Source organism: Otolemur garnettii, unplaced genomic scaffold, assembly GCF_000181295.1.
Source record: "Otolemur garnettii isolate 467f Iridium unplaced genomic scaffold, OtoGar3 scaffold00025, whole genome shotgun sequence".
Classification (NCBI taxonomy): domain Eukaryota; kingdom Metazoa; phylum Chordata; class Mammalia; order Primates; family Galagidae; genus Otolemur; species Otolemur garnettii.
The window spans coordinates 15465295-15472207 of NW_003852420.1; the positions used below are offsets into that span (position 1 = coordinate 15465295).

At 41.9% G+C, this 6913-nt stretch overlaps 1 protein-coding gene and 1 pseudogene across 2 annotated transcripts in view; one reads left to right on the forward strand and one right to left on the reverse strand.

Annotated features, from left to right (window-relative positions):
• The window catches only part of CBFA2T2 (CBFA2/RUNX1 translocation partner 2), a 160780-nt gene that overhangs the window by 11793 nt on the left and 142074 nt on the right, over positions 1-6913 (forward strand). The window lies entirely within an intron of this gene.
• Positions 1236-2302, reverse strand: LOC111724660 (annotated as a pseudogene).

Here is a 6913-nt window from a genome sequence, read left to right on the forward strand (position 1 = left end):
TTTTTTTTTTTTTTGGAGACAGAGTCTCAAGCTGTCGCCCTGGGTAGAGTGCTATGATGTCACAGCTAACAGCAATCTTAAACTCTCAGGCTTAAGTGATTCTCTTACCTCAGCCTCCCAGGTAGCTGGAACTACAGGCACCCACCACAATGTCCAGCTATATTTTGTTGCACTTCATTGTTTTTTTAGCTGGCCTAGGCTGGGTTCGAACCCACAAGCCTTGACCCACCAGCCTTGGTGTACTGTGTTTCCCCGAAAATAAGACACTGTCTTATATTTATTTTTTCTCAAGAAGACACATTAGGTCTTATTTTCAGGGGCTGTCTTATTTTTATTATGTATAATACAACAGTCTACATTTATTCAAATACAGTTAAGTCATCTTCTTCTGGAACCTGACAGGGGGAGCCGACCTTGGTGGTGTGGGACTGGCATTAGTGACGCGTGAACTCCTTTCCCCTAGCTGTTGGCACGTGCGCAATAGGATACCTGCAACCGCAGTTACCACTCGCACCTGTGCCAAGTGCCAACAGCTTGGAGAAAGGAGCTGTGGCAGATAAAAGGTATTCCAATCTTCCTTACTTCTCTGTGCCGAAATGCATGGTGTGGCTATGCAGTGTATCTGGTCCCATCACTAGGTCTTATTATCGGGGCAGGGCTTATATTTAACAAATGCATAGAAATCCTACTAGGGCTTATTTTTTGGATAGGTCTTATTTGGGGGAAAACATGGTATGTGGCCAGCACTCTACCCATTGAGCTAAGGGCTTTGCCCCCTAGATGAATTCTTTTTGTTTTTTGGGGTTTTTTTGTAGAGACAGAGTCTCACTTTATCACCCTCAGTAGATTGCTGTAGTGTCACACAGCTCATAGCAACCTCCAACTCCTGAGCTTAGGTGATTCTCTTGCCTCAGCCTCCTGAGTAGCTGGGACTATAGGTGCCCACCACAACACCTGGCTATTTTTTTTGTTGTTGCAGTTCGACCAGGGCCAGGTTTGAACCCCTCCGACCTTGGTACATGGGGTCAGTGCCCCACCCACTGAGCCACAGGTGCTGCCCCCTAGGTGAATTCTTTTTTTTTAAAAAAAAGTCTTTGGTACGTTTTCTCCTGGGCATTTTTCACATAAATGGATCATCTCAGAATGTAATTTTTAGAACAAATTTGAGAGAATATTTTTGTTACTAATGAAATTATGCTCAAAGAAGTATATTATGCAAGGTCACACAGTTAATAATTAATAGATTCACTATTCCGATCTAGTTCAGTCTTGGTGTTGAGTTCATTTATCATACATTGAGGTCAGTGTCAAAAACTCACTTTTTGTTTGTTTTTTACTCTTTATTTATTTATTTACCAGAAGAAGCAGCTTTTATTGATGGGTTGTATCCAGAACCAGAAAGGCTATGTATGCACTTTCATCTACCCCCTGTACCTCCAGGGTCTCGCATTGCTCCACATGGGGAGGGGATACAAATTGCCTCTTGATTTTCCAAGGCCCAGTCCAGTCTATTCCCTGTGCAGCCTTAGGAACTCAATAGCAATACTATTCTATAGTTCAGGTTTTTTTTTTTTTCTTTCCAGCTAGGCCTGCTGTAGCTACTTAAAAACAACTTAGGGGTATAGGGTGTAGGGGGAAGCAGGCAGATAAGTAAGGTGCACAGGAAAAGAGGAAGGCAGCCCATCAAAGGTCCCTTGGCTCAGCCTCAGTGGCCTATGTAGCTTCATTGGTTGCATTTCTCTTTGTGCTGGATCACGCCCTTCTGATCAGATCAGGGATTTCCACTGCCAGCCATGGACCTAGCGCAAGAGCCATTAGATGAGCTAATCCAAACTTAGGCACATTCCTGGCCCACAAAGGCTTGAAGTGATCAGTCAGGCATATTTTGCCACCCCTGTTCATCTTTGCTGCCTTTCCATCCAGCTCAGGGACTGCAGTTTCTGGAGCAGTAGTAGGATATGTGATAGGAATGTCAAACTCATATTTCAGGAGGTCATGAATGTACCAGCATTTTCCAAACCACCCGAATATGAGATTGGTATTCCTCCTTCAGTCGCTGCATCCACAACTCCCGATCTCGGGCTCCAGCGTTAGTCTTCAGCACCGGGATCTCAGACACCACACGCTGGGTGGCTTCGTCCGCCATCTTGGACCGGGGACAAGAGAGATGCAGAAGTGGTGTTAACCCGTAGTTTATAGTCAGGGCACCGCCGTCTTTACTATGGGAAGACACAGAGTAAGGTTTGCGTGAAGACTTCTCTGAATGCAATCTTACTGTTCTCATCCCCTGGTTACCTTACAGTCCAGCTGAGGCAGCAGTTACTCCAACAGAAGGGTGTTTAACTCTTTATAATTATTAGAAACCATCCAGGATCAAATTAAATCATATACAGTGGGGCCCCACGGGGTGGCTCATGTCTGTAATCCTAACCTGTTTTTTACTTTTTATACTGTGGCTCTATGTGTTCCAGAGGAGCCCAGAGCGCCGTGAAGATACTTTATCTTTCATCATTTTTTTCAATAATTTTCTTTTCCTAACACTTTTTTTTTTTTTTAACACAGTCTTACCCTGCTGCCCCAGGCTAGAGTGCCATGGATTCAGCCTAGCTCACAGCAACCTTACTCCTGTACTCAAGTGAGCCTCCTGCCTCAACCTCCCCAGTAGCTGGGACTACAGGTGCTCACCACAATAACTAGCTAATTTTTCTATTTTTAGTAGAGATAGGGTCTCCCCTTGCTGGTCTTAAATTCCTGAGCTCAACCCATCCTCCTGCTTCAGCTTCCCGAAGTGTTAGGATTACAGGCATGAGCCACCACCTCTTATTTTAAAAATGGCTAAGAAATTTGGATGTGATTTAAAGACAGCTATTCTAGGTCTTATTCATGGATATCCTAAATTGGCTGTAGAGATGAATTTAAAAAAAAAAAGGCAACAGAAACTTTAAACAGCCTTTACCAATTCATCCCATATGTTTCCTGATCTTAGCAGTGAAGCAGATGATTGCAGTGAACATCAAAAGCTCAAGAAATTCCCCTACTTATTTTGTATTGCTCTGTGAGGAAATGTCAAACACGAATCATCAAATTAGACAATGTAGCGAACCTTTACTTTGCAATTTGGCTCTTTAAGATTTGATTCTACCCTTATATATTGTATTGTTGTCATTAAACACAGAAATCACAGTACAATTCAGAATAACCCAGAGCTTGGTATCCTTCTGTCTGAATTTATAGCTTTGGAGTTGGCTAGCCTTTCAATTAAATTAGCTGATGGCGACAAATATGTAATCCAACCTCTCCAGCATCTCTAGTGAATTGTTAATACTAGCATAGGATAGCTCCCTTGACACACAGCTTTGACCTTTTCCTCTCTTACAGATGTTTCCCTTATTCCTTTGTTATTTTAGCCATCTCCATAGAGAGGTGCTGTCTGCTTTTAATTTTTTGAAGCCAAGGGAACAAACATCACAGATAATTCATTTTGGCTTCATATCCATAGAGCTACATTAACTTTATGGCTGAGATTAAAGGTGGAATTGGCTAAAATGAAGGAGAATTAGGTAAGAAGTGATAGTTTTAGCTCTTGGCATCCCCCAGCCAGCCTCTTAAAGCTTAATTTTCCCTTGATGTACTCTTGGTCTGCCAGGGTCTGGGGTCTCAATAGAGTAGTGGTTCTTGATGTATTTTTTTTGTTACAAAAGGGTCTCAACCCACAGGTTGAGAACTGCTCTGGCTGGTCTCAAACTCCTGAGCTCAGGCAATCCACTGGCCTCGGCCTCCCAGAGTGCTAGGACTACAGGTGTGAGCCACTGCACCTGGTGAAACAGTGCAGTCTTGAACAATTCATATTTGGATTTTGAGTTAATTTTATAATTTGTGGAATCAGTACAGGTATACCTCCTCTGTCTACCTGACAAAGTGAGAATCACTTGAGGGACTGCTAACCACCTATTGTTTTGAAACCTATATGTTATTACGTAAGCAATTTTGTAATATTCTCTATTTGTAGTGGTTTCCTTAGTTTACTTACAAGTTTGCAGGAAAAATGGTTGTATAGAAATAGAAACCATTTAAAGCTTTTAATATAAGAGCTGAATAGCAACATGTCAAATGTTGTATAGAGACACAAGACCCCGTTTTTTCATGTTTACTTTGTTTTACACAAGTAATATGTAAGTACATTTAAAAAATTTAAACAATATAGATAAAATAAAAATCTTCATTCTGGTCTCTAAGTGAAACCAAACCATTTGTCAACAACTGTATTGTGGAACTGTTAGGTGTAAGGACTGTGCTAAGTGCTAGAGGGTTTGCAAGACTTTTCCTGTCTTCAAAGATTTTCTTTTCTTTTTCCTTTTTTTTTTTGAGACAGAGCCTCAAGCTGTCCCCCTAGGTAGAGTGCTATGGCATCACAGCTCACAGCAATCTCTAACTCCTGGGCTCAAGTGAGTCTCCTGCCTCAGCCTCCCAGGTAGCTGGGACCACAGGCGCCCACCACAATGCCTAGCTGTTCTTTGGTTGCATCTGTCATTGTTGTTTGGCGGGCCTGGGCTGGATTCAAACCTGCCACTTAGGTGTATGTGGCTGGCACCTTAGCCACTTGAGCCACAGGCGCCGAGCCATCTTCAGAGATTTTCTTTCCAGTTTTGTTTATTCTTCTGTGTTCTAACTATTTGATAGCACTTGTAGTGAAAGCATATAAACTGGGATTTCAGTCAAGTTTGGATAGGTGGAATCTATCTTTTTCCCTTGTAAATGATGCTGGGGGTGAGTTGTGTTGGGAAATAGTGAAAAGTGAGGATTCTGGTTCAGTCCGTGGAGGCAGGGAATTTCTCATGGATGCAGTGCATGCCCCACAGCCACTGAGCACTTAGCTCCAGCTGTGACATCAACATTTGGCTTGCTGTGAGCTTTCTATAGGTGTGTAAATAATTCATGCTAACTTTGTGGCTGTTGGACCCTGGGGAATGATGTGGTAAATGAGAAGAATGTTCATAAAAACCATAGCTATTAAGTAGTAATTTGATATACTAAAATCAATTCTTGATTATGTAAATGTTCCTTTTTTATGGATTTTTTTTCATGGGTACCTCACCGAATTTTGTAGATTATTTTAGCTCGCTTATCCCTTTGATAATTGAGTTCAATAAATCATTTATTTGTGGGGCCTGATATTTGTATTCTGTTAGAAAGACAGATAATTATACTAGAAGGTGTACTATAATGAATTACCATTACAGTGACTAAAAGTTATTGATTTTCTAAGATTGTCTTGATTTCAAATATTCATTTACTTTGACAAACATTTATTGAGCTCTTTGTATTAGTTGCTGGGGGATATTAAGAGAGTTCCAAGACTTTTGAGGAATTTATATGCAATACAATAGGAGATAGACAGATTTATAGTTATAGTTTTTGTACCAAATGGTAAGCACTGATTATGACATGTGTAGATAATAAAGCCCACCAAGGATGGGCATCTCACCTAATGTGTAGGTATGCATGTATTAGTGTTTCAAAAGAGGCTTCCTAGAGAAAACGATGCCTGTCTTAAACCAATCTCTTCCTTCGTTTCGCGCACGTGCGCTCGCGCTCTCTCTCTCTCTCTCTCTCTCTCTCCATATATATATATATATATATTTTTTTTTTTTTTTTTTTGAAACGGAGTCTCACTTTCTTGCCCCTGGTAGAGTACTGTAGTATTATAGCTCACAGCAACCTTAAACTTTTGGGCTTAAGTGATTCTCTTGCCTCAGCCTCCCAAGTAGCTGGGACTGTAAGTGCCAGCCACAACGCCCAGTTATTTTCTTATTGCATTTGTCATTGTTGTTCAGCAGTCCCCAGCTGGGTTCGAGCCCACCAGCCACTGTGTATGTGGATGGTGCCCTATCCACTGAGCTGCAGGCTCCGCCAGGTGGGCCTTTTTGAACTTGCTTGAACTAGTGAGCTCAAGTAATCCACCCGCCTCTAAGAGTGGTAGGATTACGGGCGAGAGCCCTATATTCTTTTTTTTTTTGGCCCAGCTGGGTTCGAACTCACCATCTCTGGTATCTGGGGCCCTGGGGCTGGCACTCTACTCCTTTGAGCCACAGGCGCTGCCTTGTCCCACATTCTTCATATTCTTAAATGCATTTCGAGCACCTTTATATGCACATACTGGATACCAAGATTTTTGTTGAGATAAGGAATGCTTGGCTTGGTACCTGTGGCTCAAGTGGCTAAGGCACCAGCCACATACACCAGAGCCGGCAGGTTCTAATCCAGTCCAGGCCCACCAAATAACAATGACGGCTACAACCAAAAAAAAAAAAAATAGCCAGGCTTTGTGGTAGGCGCCTGTAGTCTCAGAGGCAAAGCAGGAGAATTGCTTGAGCCCAGGAGCAACAGGTTGCTGTGAGCTGTGATGCCATGCCATTCAACCCAGGGCAACAGCTTGAGGCTCTGTCTTTAAAAAAAAAAAAAAAAAAAGAATGCTCTAAATATAGGGAAACCAAAAGTAGGTGAACTAAAGAATCTCTGAGGTCTTTCTCACTTATTCTTTGAATTAAATGGCAATAAATCCTGAGTGACTGTCTTAAAATCCTCAGACTAAATTACACCGTACCTGATATCTGACAGCCTTTAAAAATGTGTTCGCTTTGGTGTCTGTAGATGAATAGGTCGGTTGTGTGGATTGTTAGGACATGTGAAGTTTGGAGACAACAATTGGGTCAAATTTAGTTTATCAATCATCTTTTCTAATTAAAGTTATTTCAATTTTTAAAGCAATTGAAGTTCCCCAATTTTTATTTTTATTTTTTTGAGACAGAGCCTCAAGCTGTCCCCCAGGGTAAAGTGCTGTAGCATCACAACTCACAGCAACCTCCAACTCCTGGGCTTGAGCGAGTCTCCTGCCTCAGCCTCCCAAGTAGCT